The sequence below is a fragment of the Micrasema longulum genome, unplaced genomic scaffold, assembly GCF_059751315.1.
Source record: "Micrasema longulum isolate JH-2025_06_02 unplaced genomic scaffold, ASM5975131v1 h1tg000271l, whole genome shotgun sequence".
In the NCBI taxonomy this organism is placed as follows: Eukaryota; Metazoa; Arthropoda; class Insecta; order Trichoptera; family Brachycentridae; genus Micrasema; species Micrasema longulum.
The window spans coordinates 457,447-471,345 of NW_028277475.1; positions in this window are offsets into that span (position 1 = coordinate 457,447).

Sequence of the window (13,899 nt, forward strand, 5' to 3'; positions counted from 1 at the left end):
AAATACATAAAAATAGAAATAAACGTATTTGTTTATAAATTACCTTAAATCAAAACTATTACTCAATGGGAAAAAGGAAAAAAGAGGAAAGAGGAAAAAGGAAAGGAGGAGAGATTAAGGAAGAGAAAGGAGATGTTTCTTCAGACGTGATTTAAACAGAGATAATGTGGTAACATCTTTGATGGTGGATGGGAGATGATTCCACAGTCGAGCCGCATGGACACTATATGAGTTAGAGAAGAAAGAGGAATTGTGTATGGGTATTAAGAGAGTGCCTTGAGAATGAGAACGAAGAGGTAAACCATGAACTGATAAGTGTTGAAATTGCGTTGTTTTGCTGTAAACTGTAGCTAACTTCGTGATAGATAATCCTAGAACAGCTTTTGTGCGTATGAGTGGCTCTATAAGGGGCAGAACGCCATTACTCTGACCTATCATTACCAATATATTAAAAATCCACAGATAAATAATTTGCACTGATACATAAAATTCAAGTGGCATTGCACAATTAATATTTGGTATATTTATAAGCTTTCCCACCATAGATGTATTATAGATTTATATTCGCAAACCCTGAAATAATATTTTTCCTTTCACAGAAAAATTTATTAGGTATATATCCTCAGTTCAGATGAGAAAGAAAAATCATTTTGCTGGCCTATTTATTTTACTACATAATATTGTAGAACGTCAATAAATAAATACCAGTTTTAGTAGGTATATTTTTATAAATTTTATTTTTAAATGTATCTCTTTTGTTTATCTGACCGATTACAAAACGGCATAAGAAATGATAATATATGTGTTTTCTCTAAAATGTAATTTAAAAGTAATTTCATTGATGGGGTATACGATTAATAGGGAAATATCACATACTATAAATACCGATATCTATAAAAATATATGAAATGGATTTAGAATAATTAATTGTATTTTCAAAATCAATATGGAGAAATGTTTTCATGCATAAATGTAAAAAATAAAGTTAATGAAAATATGTTTCTAGAAAAATGCGATGTGTTTGTGATAATGTTCTAAACAAATTTCAATGGCCAGGAACAAATAAACATGAATCGTGACGTATTAGGGGTGTGGATAATGGAATGACCGTTTTTGCGAGAATTCAAAACTACAAATTTAAAAGTATTTTTTATGCTACTAATAATTAGCATTTTTACTAGACAGTTTACCTGTATTATAGTTGACCTTTATTACTTTAAAAATGTTTTTTTTTAATGTGATATTTTCCTATTGTGTACGTTTTGAAATTAATAAACTTTTACACACGCCCCCCTCACTTCTCCCCTTCACAAGTAAGCAACCATTTGTTTTTTTTAATATTTTATTTTTTTAATTTTCTTGGATCTAAATATTCTTTTTAATATGCTAATATGTCTTCTAACCCACACTGATCATCGTGGTTTCGGATGTGACAGGGTTTAAAGAACATTCTATATGTGTTACTTATTAAAATGGAGGTCTTTTGGGAATAGGAATACCTTAATATATTTTACTCGAAAATGCTAAATGTAATCTTCTTCTTCGTACGTTGATGAAATGTTTGATTTTCGGAAGTTTTGGACGAAAGGGCTGTAATGGAGATTAAATAAAAAAATGAAAATTCTTTATGAACATTTCATTCGTGAAAAAAAATCAACTGAACGAAGAAAAATTATTTCTGGGTTTGTAAATATTCTTTCAAATTAAAATGAGCATGAATATTTCATATTTAATGACAGTTTGTTTTTACGCAGGTTTCAGATTGGTGTCTAGTCTTCCGTTAGTCGGAAATACTGTATTTAGAAAATTTAACAAATATGTTAACCGGATAACCCATACTGAATGTTAGTTATTATATATGTACATTAGCTTCAAGTGCGGAAAAACACATAGTGTGAAAAAAATACCAAAGATTTTTATTTAAATCATTGCCGCAAAATGTAGGTGCTTACATTTTGTATTGATAGATTGTGTTGTGCATTTTTTTTTAAATTAACAGATATGTGTATTATTATGTTTATTAAATTTTGTTAATACTTACACTGTTAGATTTAGGTTACTGAATTAAATTACTACATTGAAAGGGGTGCTGTGTTGGTTTGGACATGCAGAGCGAAAGAACGGCTAAAAGGATCTACGATGCAAATGTTGATGGATGCAGACAACGAGGAAGACCGAAAAAGACATGGCACGATCAAGTCCATCAAATACTTGAAGATGGATATGTCAAGAGTAGGAATAATCGGCGTGCGTGCATGAGAAGATGTATGAATATAGAGGAAGCGAGGTCTGTATACAAAGATAGAGTGATATGGCGTTCTATCCTCTCTGCCTACCCCTACGGGGAAACGGCGTGATAGTTTGTTTGTTTATTTTATGGAATTCTTTAATTTATTTCACGCATTTTAAAATCACAGTGCGTCTGACATTAGCTGTAATATTTATTTTATTTATTCCATCCTCAGAGTAATAATGCGCGCCCTACAACATATAGAGACATTTTGCTCTTTCGCGTAGAGCAAAAGCCCTACAAAGTTTTTATAAGCGACAACTTCACTCTGCTGGCAGCCAATATTGTTTGATTTGACAATGAACAGGTAATGGAAGCTTTCGTCACTGTGCTTGGCTTTGCTCATTAATAACGTAAAAATTTACTTATTAAAATAATAAAAATTGACAATGGCAATTGCAGTATATTCGATTGTTACCTTTTATTTGATTTATTTATTTAACTTTTTGTACATAATGTTAATGAGGAACTTCAGCCCTACGGGAAATTGAATACAAAAAATGTTCTCTTGCGCGCGGTAAAAATTAGAGCATTAAATCGTAAGGCAAAGTTTCTTGAAAATGTACGAAAAAAATAATAAAAATGCACTATGGTTGCCGTCACTGTTTCGTATGAACCAACCAGTGATGTGACAGCTGTGAAGGATATCCGGTTAGCTTACCGTAAACGGACCAATGGAAAGAACTAACAGTGAACAACCTCCACGTGGAGTTATTTCAGAAATACAACACTTTAAAAATCATAGCGCTTATAATACGATATATGTAAAAAAAATACAAATATTTTTTGGCTTAGTTTAATAGTTTATCAACAAATAAAAAAAAAAAAAAAAAGAGACTGAACTTCCTCATTGTACATTGGCGGGCTTATTGCCAAATGGCAATTTCTTCCAACCAACAAAAAAAATAAAAGTTTTATTTTTGTAATTCAAGTTACAAAACATATTCAACAGAAAATAAAAAAGCTAAAGATTTATAAAAAATGTAAATAAATGTATTTGCATACAAATTACCTTAAAACAAAACTATTACTCGATGGTGAGAAGGAAAAAAGAGGATTAAGGAAGAGAAAGGAGATGTTTCTTCGGACGTGATTTAAACTGAGATACTGTAGTAACATCTTTGATGGTGGATGGGAGATGATTCCACAGTCGAGCAGCATGGACACTATATGAGTAAGAGAAGAAAGAGGAATTGTGGATGGGAATTAAGAGAGTGCTTTGAGAATTAGAACGAAGAGATAAACCATTAACTAAAAAGCGTTGAAATTTTTCAAACAGATACTAATTTCACATTTCAAATTGTCAGTTGCACTCACTTTTAGGTAAATAACTACACGCATTTAAAAGTAATTAAAATGCAATTCAAAATCAATTTGTAAATGTTCAACCTGAATGCGGCCTGTTGTTTTGTTGCAAACTATAGCTAACCAAAATTATGCTTAAATTTTTGTGCGTGTTGGTGGCTCTATGAGCGGTGGCATGCGCGTTATTACTCTGAGGTTTTGTCATAATATTTTTATATCTGAATGATGACTGATGTCAAATGCATTTACTTATAACAATTTATTGAGAATAGTTATTATATCGGTTTCAAAAAAAAATTGTACTTACCCTTCTTTAATTTTTTGGCTTTCTCAAATTGATAATTCATAATGAAAAATTGTACTTAAATATAATAATTGTTACGATGAAAGAAACACCAGTAGATTGTGCCAAGTAAAGCTATTTTTTGCTTATCAATTTAAGGTATATTTTAATAATACAACACTTAATTATTTTTTTTTATAAATGTTGGGCTGTTCAAGATAAAATAATTATAATGCTTTTTCTTTAAGATAAAAAAATGTATGACACTAAGATTAATTGGTCTACTTGTACGCTATCTTGTTTTTTCATGCTGCATAAAATACATTTTCTATCTTTGTCGTATGCACACACACAGTTGAAGCAGAAAGGAAATGAAGATATTATTTTTTAAACTGAGAGGTTGAACAGTGTTTTGTCAAGGAATGCAAAAGAATGCGACTTATTTTGAAGTGAAAGGAGTTTCAAATTTTATTAACTCAAATGCAATATTTTTCAAGAGTTATTCCATTCTTATGATTTTCCCAAACATTTTCAGTTAGACATATAATCATATTGAAAAATAAGAATCCAGTTGTAGTAGAACGCGAGTAAGCCTCATATCAATCGGCAGTCTACCATACGTTTGCAACCCAATTTAACACTTGACTTAGGAATTTTTACCAATGTTTTTCATGGGACATTGTGCATTATGAATTCATTTACAAACAATAACCTGTAAATCAAATAAATTGCTTTTATAATTTGTACTCTTGAACAGCCAAAAAAAATAATTTTGTTGAAATTACAATGATTTGTTTTTAAAATATTGTTATTTTATCGTTATGCATTTTATATATAATATAAAAAATAAAACATGTTTAGTATATAAAATTAATACATTTATATGCTTCCATTTTGTACCCATGTGTTGTAAATATAATAAAATCATCCTATAAAAAATATTCTAATTTCATCAACAATAGGGTATTTTCATGTTTTTTTACTATTATTTTTAAATAATGAAATTATGGTAATTACGAAATAATTATTTTTTCCTTGCGATGTCGGATAAATTTTCTACAATGGTTTAAAATATACATATTTACAAATTACCTTAAAACATGGCTTTCCGTGTCCTATGGGGCAAATGGCACATTATATTAACATGCTATACTTGTACACAAAGTGTGCCAGAACCCCACTCAGTAGGCATGACATGTGACGTCAAAGTGACGTGATGCCAGCTGCGAGCCGTTTTGTATGTGCTCATTTTTAAACATGAAAATTATTAATGAAAACTTTTTTTTATGCATTGATAATTACATAATATATCAATCCTAAAAATCTGCTCTAAATGCTAAGTTTTCAACGTTATTTCCAAATTGTGAAAATACCCTATTGGATAAGATTGCTAATAAATAAAGGATGAAAAATTCTATCATCACAATGTAATGTAGTAATTAATAAATATTTTTGAAACTAGATGTGGTTGTGATCATTGTTTTTTATTAAATGCAATATAAATTGTAGTTCCTGATTATGAATATTGTAAAAAATGCATTTGTTATTAAATTTGTAGAATGCACTATGTATGTAAATAATTTTTAATACATGTTGAAATATTTTGTATAAATCACATTCTATTATGAATTCTAAGAAAAAACGATAAGATATGCTAGAATTTAAACGCTTTTTCTAGGGGACACAATTCCAACTTCTATGAGCTTTGCAACGACATGGCGGGTTGCAACATATCCCCAATGTATGGCATCCTTAAAAAGTTTTTTATAGAAATTATTATAAACATTAAAAAAAAACTAACTGACGCAAACTCTGTATCAATACCATTCAGATCAAAATACCATGGTCCAAGAAAAACATTTTGCCATTTTACAATTGTTTAATGTACCCAAATAATAGCCATCCACAGCGCAGGATTTAACACCGCACCACTTGCTGAAAAGGGACGGGAATACACACATTTATAAATAAATATGAGCGTATTATTTCCTCTCCCTTGCAAGCAAGTGTCTGGTTATTTGTGTCAACTGAACCTATAATAGGTGGCTCTGGCTATCAAATCATAATTGATGTCATAAACAAGTAACTTAGAAGCTTGTTGCTTGATACTTTTGGCACAATAATTGAAAAAATATCAGAATAAGAATTTAATTTTCAAACTGTACAACTTTAAACATATACTTAACAGATTTCTGTGGGAAGTATCTATTGTTTCCATTATTATATTTGTTCAATAAATCTCATTACAATCTTATGATGACAATCAATATTAACTTTCAATTTCAATTTTTGAAATTACACCATATTACATTATTATTACCCATTTACTAAATGCACTTTCTGTAAGAAATAAATAAATTAATCAATTCTATAAAAAATATGTCATGTTCTTTTGAAATACCAGCTTTTAATAAATGTTTTGGGATCTAAAAAACAATGGCAAAAATATTTTTTAAATATGTTCTGTATGTATTACACAGCTCTATTAAAAATAATTAATTAGACACATTTTCAATAGGCCCGATTAAAACATATTTTTAAAATAAGGTACAAGCATGTTGATAATGTGTAATGATTGCGAAATGTATTTAAAAATTGGTTGTGAAGAATTCATAATTTCTTAACAAGATGTCTACCAGAGTGTAAAAAATGATTATTTTTAAAAGCACAGAAACCGTGAATTCTAAAAAACCTGTGTATTTATACATTCTTCATGTGAATGTACAAAATATAGCCGCTATGCATTATTCAGATGTAAGAAATTTATGGGTCTTGTGTATTTTATCACTGTAATGTAAAAAGTTGAAATGAGTAGAAAACGATAAAAATCAAAGCTACAACTGATTTTTATGGTGGCAACACTGAATTGTGAGTGACTTGTTTTGCAATTATGTAGTTTTGACTATGTATTTAAAAATTTCAGGATATCTATTTTTAAAGTGTTGCCGTAAGAAAAAAAATGTAAGAATACCAGCGCTCTAAATTACTTTCTACTTTTTGGTATGTATTCCATTTCAAATCGGTAGACTTATCACAGTTTCAAGGTGTTACAATTAAACTTTTATTTATTGACCACAGATTGTGACATAAGTTAGAACCCTGAAAAAAATAGTGTAAATACTTTTGTACTTAGATTTTTAATTGTTGAGCTTTTCATTATTTTTAAAAGCACAATATTTGTATATTTATAAGTGTTGAAATACTGCTTTGTTATTAAGTGAAATAAGAATTATTAAAACCACTTTTTAGTTTTCACTACACTATATTTATGCATATTGTCACTTACATTATGATGTTATAACATCGCTTATCTCAAATTCATGTAGTATTTTTGTCATCTTATTTTTGGTTAAACTACACATGCGCCATTGCGTGGTGGATGAACATCGTACAATATGCAAGACCAGCCAACAGAGGGCGCTGTCAAAACATTATAAAAAATATAATAGAATCGAGAAAAAGAAAAAATGTCAGTGGCCGGGTCATGTGGCGAGGCGAGAAGTTGATAGTTGGACCCAAGAATAATTGGAGACCCTACAAAAATAAAAGGAAAGTCGGAAGACCACAGAGGAGATGGACTGATGACTTCATCGAACTCGTGGCACGTGGGTGGAAACAGAGTGCCCAGGACAGAAAAACATGGAAAAATTTGGAAGAGGCCCACATCCAGCAGTGGAGAGAAACGGGCTGATAAAAAGAAGAAGAATCTTCCATTGGATCATATCCCGACAACCTGATTTAGATAAAAAAATTAACCTTTAAAAATGAATGATGTAATTTTATCATTAAACTGAACCCTTCCCAGAAGAGAAACATTTTACTAATAATTCGCCGCTATTAATTCCACACACTGTTTATTTCATTGTGGCATACCACCCGCCTCAATTACAAATGCTATTTTCATCAGTACATATCGAAACGGTATAAAGTAAAATCAATATTTACGTATGAAAATGTGTATATTTGTACGAAAATTTAAAGTATCTCCATCGGTAACATGTAATTAAACATGTTTAGAAAAAAAATGTAAAGGTTTTCTATTTTTCACATAGAAAACTTACTTTGTAGACAAATACAGGTCCACATACCAAAGAACATATCTTTTGAGACTAAAATATAGTAAATGCAACCTTGTTCTTCTTCATCTTTTAAGAGATCCTAAGATCTGGGTTACAGAAAACTAGTTGTTCTCCTAAAATGATGAGGTCCAAGCGTTCCTTCATCCCTTGGGTGGTCTTCTAGCTGACGTTGACCAGATGGGATTTCATTGGCTGCAGTGTACACAAGTCTGTTGCTGCTCATTCTGTCCACATGGTCCCTCCAGTATCTTTGTCTGGATCCGCTCCATCGTACAATATTCTCTTTTTCACACATATCTCTAATTAAAGTATTACAGATTCGGTCTCAAAGCATTTTCAGCAATTCTGAGTAGCCCTTTGGTACGAGCAGTGTCAACATGCGCTTCCACAGCATACGTCATGATGGGTATCACACAGGCTAAAATATAATATATGCAACTATAAATATAATAAATAAGTAAATACTTAAAAACAGGAGGCGTGAGGATAGTGTTTCACGACAGTGACCACTTCTGCTATATCGAGCCATAATTGCCAAAACATCGTAACTGACGAAAACAATATTAAAATATAAAACAGAAGAACACTTCTTTCTCTCAATTGATAAAGAACACACTTTAAGAATGAAATTCTGTTTTGACTATTTATTTTATTGATAGCAATGGTCATGCTCGTACTTGAAGGGGTAAATTGAGATTTGCAGAGTTATAATATAAGTGACAATATTTAAATACTTTTACTCAAAATATGATGCGATTTCAAAGGCGCTTTTAAACTAGACAGATATTTTCTATGCAGCCATGTTGAGATTACTTTAAATCCCTATACATAATTATAATTGTTATATAATATTATTAGGAATAATATTTAGAAATTACAATTACAATCCAGAAATGTTTCACAATCGTTACAGCAAAATTTTAAAACAGTAATATTTTCAATATTATATATGTATATCCCTTTTTTACATTTAATTACTAAAGCTTCCAGCAACACAATTTGTGTTATTTTATACATAAATAAATATTCACTATCCAAATTGATGGACTGAAAATTTAACGCACGAGTACCTAATTATAATTCGTCCATTTGTCAATATGAACTAGTTTTAGATATATATAAATGTTGATGTCACAGTATTGTTATAATTATATATGCGGCATTTCAAAGCTTTATTTAGAAATGTTAATGTTCTAGGTTTAAACAAACGAGACTCATTTTAACGAAAAAGAAGAGGTTTGAAAGGGGATTGTGTTAAAATGTTGAAAAGTTATTGTGAAAACTGAGGAACAAAACAGTTTTATGACATTTTTAATGGTGGTGAAAACATGGATAAAATTTTATGGTTTTCAGAAAATATTTGAAATGAATCTATGTAAAAGCGAAGAACTTTCAAATTATGAAATTGTTATGTAAATATAAAGAAACATCAAAACCATTTTGTTAGAACCTCTTTATGTGGGGAATTTTGTCTATAAAGAAGTGTACAAAATTTAATGTATTTTTAGATGTTTCCATACGAGAGAATTAAAACCAAAAATGTTACTGTTCATGATCACTGTTTTTGAGAAAACCAACAAAAATAGTAGGGAAAAGACTATTTATTAGATGTTCAAAGTGCACATTCAATTTAAAATTAATAATGTTTTCGCTACTGGTTTTGTTAGTCTTCCCAAAAACAGTGATCAAGGTTATCCAGATAAACTCTCCTAAAGGTGATTCTCTACAAAGATTTGAAGAAATATGGATGTTTTAATATCCTCATATTGGTAAATGGCCTCACAATGGTAAATGTTACACCGTGTGTAATCAATCAAGCTATCAACCGATGACAGGTCACAAGTACTGTAAATGCATAGTCTTCCATATTTCCTTCTCAAAAACATTATCCACTCTGATGGAATAATATGAGCCCATTGTGGGTGAAATGAATCAACTGACAAAATAGTCAAAGTTTTCTCTATGAGCTTTTTACTTTTTTTTTGTACTGAACTGAAAACAGTTTTCAATCAAAATATATTTTTAATTAACTTGGACATTGTGTGTGTAAAAAACCAGGAAAAATGTTTTTGTATTATACTGATTACGGAGATGTAATATAAGCAATGAGTTTACTTTGCCTTTAACATGTCAGTTAGTTCACTTCACCTCCAATGCCCTCATTTGTAGCTATAATCAAACATCGTAATCTACAGGAGCCATATTTTATGGGAGAACATTTCTTCCTCTAAGTAAACAAGGAATACATTTCGAGAATCAAACTCTGTTTGTACTAAATAGGTGCGAAGGTTTTCACGGTCACTGTTATCAATATTATGTATCTGTTTGTACTGTTTATTTTATTGATATCATTAAAATAAATATTTGAAACAAAATTTGGTTCTCAAAGTGTATTCCTTGATAATTTAGAAGAAGAAGTGTTCACCCTAAAATATTGCTCCTGTCGGTTACGATGTTTCGGTAATCATGGCTCGATAGGTAATAATTAATCGTATTGATTTAGTAACAATTTACTTCAAATGAATCCATTCTTTTTATTTTGACAACTTTCAAAGCTAGTGTAAAAATATTTATAGCCTTTACATCATATCTTAGCTCTTAAATTCATGTGCTATTTCTAGAATTCTCCGAAGTATAACGTAAGTAGTTTTTAAATCTTTAGACTTCCACTTTACTTGCCATTTGTATATTAAATTGTTTTCTGCTGGGTTAAATATGAAGAATGATTAACAAATTATCGAACAGAGTAACAGAAACATTGCAAAAGACTTTTGAAAGTCAAACAACTCGTCAAAATGAGGGTAGGTAAGGCGACATATTGTTCTCAGAAACTATTGTGTTTTTAATAAGATTGTATGTTATATAATTCTATTCATTGTTTGAACCAGACGCCTGTAACAATATTTTCTATTTGGTTTTAAAAGATTGCAAATACAGCGTAAATTATTTTATTTCTGGCATTTTGGTAGACTAGCAACAACTAGGTAGGTACTTTAAAAATGTTTATAATTTTTACACCACTGCTTTTTTCAATTTAATAAAAGTATTCAAGAATCTTTGCCACTTATGTTATTACATTTGTATATATTCTTTAATACTATTAATGATAGAACGTCCAAAGCCCTGCTATCAGGACTTTGCGACCTACATAATAAATTATACTTTCTTTTCGTATGATGGTTTCTATGCCTGCTAGTGAGAACTAGTTTTGTGGAATATGTAGTGTCTATTTTTTACTCTTACTCGCTTTTTTATCATGTTTCTGCCATCAGTCTAGCCGAAATGGCTGTGAATATAATATATATATATATATATATATATATATCTTTGTTAGGACCTTCTTTCATGAAATAATCAGCTTATATTTAAATATAGCAAATAAACTCATTTTCAGTTTTATGACGTTGCAGCATTTTCCAATAATTTCTCTAGGAAAACTTATATATGCAATAATTCGAAATCTTAAAAATGAGGATCAAATACTTTTATACCAAATAAAATATTGTATATTTTTAAATTTTAGGTATTTTATCTCATTTATTTATTGTTAAAAAATATGCAAACTAATACCATTGGTACTTAGTTATGTGTTTTTTTATTGTTTTGAACATTTGGGTACGAATATATGTTATACTATAGAAAAACAAGTAAAATATAATGTGGGGAAGTAAATCTTCAAATTGAAAGATTTTGAAATGAAAAACAATAAAATTTACAATGTAAACAAAAATAAATGTTTATTACAATATTACATATTGATAGATATCTCATTCGAGATTAGGGAATGTGGAAGTCCAGGCATTTACAGAGTTTTTGACCTGTGATTGTCTGGTTTAACTGATTCCACCACCAACTGCACATAAACTTCTCTTATAATATACTTTTTAATTTTGTTAGTATTTTTTTTTAATGGTATCAAAACCGAAACACTTTGCTATGGTAATTATTTATTTTGTAATTGAAATACAAATTTTCAATATTATTTTCATAAATAGAGTGAATTTTCAAAAAGTTTAGAAATAAAAAATATAATCTAAAGACAAACCAGTGAACTTCCAGCTCCGTGGTTTAAGACTAAAATGACATTGGCCAGTGCATCGCGGGCTTTGCGTTGTAATGGGTTAGTAAACACTTTATAAATCTAATATAATGTGTTATATTCAACATTCTGCCCAGTGTTAGTAACTGCCACGTCTCTTAACATTTCCAAAAGAGCTGAGTGAAAGCATATAATATGAGATTTAGTTTTATGTTGATACTTCTCATAGGCTGTCCAATTTTTTATAAGGTATACCAGTATTCTTTGAATGTGATAATCCTTTCATATATTATACTAAAGATAATTCCTTAGTTTGCATGATTAATATCCTATCAGCACGTTGGTTTTATATTTTTGTGCAACTGGTACAGGTGGGATTTCTTTCCTTTCTGTAGAGATAACAGTCTAATTATTAAATATTTTATCTTTTTATTTTTGATTAATGTAATTTATACTGCAATTTCTTTATGACCTTTTTAAAAGTTGCTTTACTTTACTTTATCTTCTTGGTGCATAATAACGGATAAAAATAAATGAAAATGGGATTTACTAGAGCTATGGTTTTCTAAAAGAGCACTGTCATTAAAACATATGTACAAACTAGTCAGGGTCTACGGGGTAGTGTGTTGTGACGCTGTTCGGTTGAGTTATGATAAAAATTAACACATCAATATTCACGAACATATTGTATTCATGATTATCAAGGTGACAATTTATATAAAAATTCAACCGGGCAGTGTCAAGACACATTACCGCATTCCTTGTGTGCGCCTTGAACGTAGACCTCGTGTATTAATAGCGCAGGTTTAGCGGTGCTGTCATTTGCAGGACGGCCATCACAGCGGCACAAACAGTTTTGGAACATTTTTTTGTCAGAAAATGAGTGCAAAAAATCGGACTATCCAAAAAACAAAACTTTATTTTTTTTTAATCATTAAATATTAAAAAATGTTTATTAAACCTTGATTTTTAAATATCTCACTCTTCTCCGAATATTTTGACTTTCAAATATACCTGCTCATAATGCTAAGTTTGTCTAGATTGTTTTTAGAAAATAAGGGGATCATTGCCGCTAGATTACAGCACCGCTCTCTTTAAGTGGACATCCTGGTCACAGTTAAGACGGCCATCTTGTTACGTCTACGTCTACCGCATCACGGTATATCATGGGTAGGATAATGACACCGCTGTCTTAGGAAACCATAGCTTAAATGATCGATACTTTATTCAAATCTGATTAAATTAATAATGGTAGGAATTTTGGAAATAAAAAAAGTTGTTTTGATATTTAACTGTCGTTTCAACTATTTTCACGATTCATTTATTTAATTGTAAGTAGGGATTCTGACTTGTTAATATATAATACGAATCGAGCTTTCGCTTACTTGCCCTAGAACAATCAAATGTCTCATCTTCCAAACTACTTATGAACTTCCAAAAAGAATATAGAAACTTTTGGTTGTGAATATACACCGATGCTTTGTAAATTTAGAACATTGTGTCCATTCCATTGTTAGAAACCTAGGAAATGTTTATGTATTGTAAATAGTTTTTATGCTGATTTTATGCCCGGCTGTTAAATTAAGAATAAAATTAAAGAGCTTCGAGGTGTTGAATTGTCTTCTAAAGTATTTTGTTACTTTTCACTAGATTTTTAATTATAAATGTTTAAAATGCAATATTAAATGAATATGTGAATGAATGTATCATTTCAAAAGCTTCAGAAGTTTTTTTTGTTTCGATTTAACTTTGTACCATTGCTCACATTTTTTGACAATTAATTTTTTTCCTCCACGAGTCTGATGTGTTTCATCATTTCATGTTTAGAAAAGTTTAAAGCCTAACAATACTATGAATTTATTTGATAGAGTAAATAAAATTTAGTATAAATTTGTGCCTAATT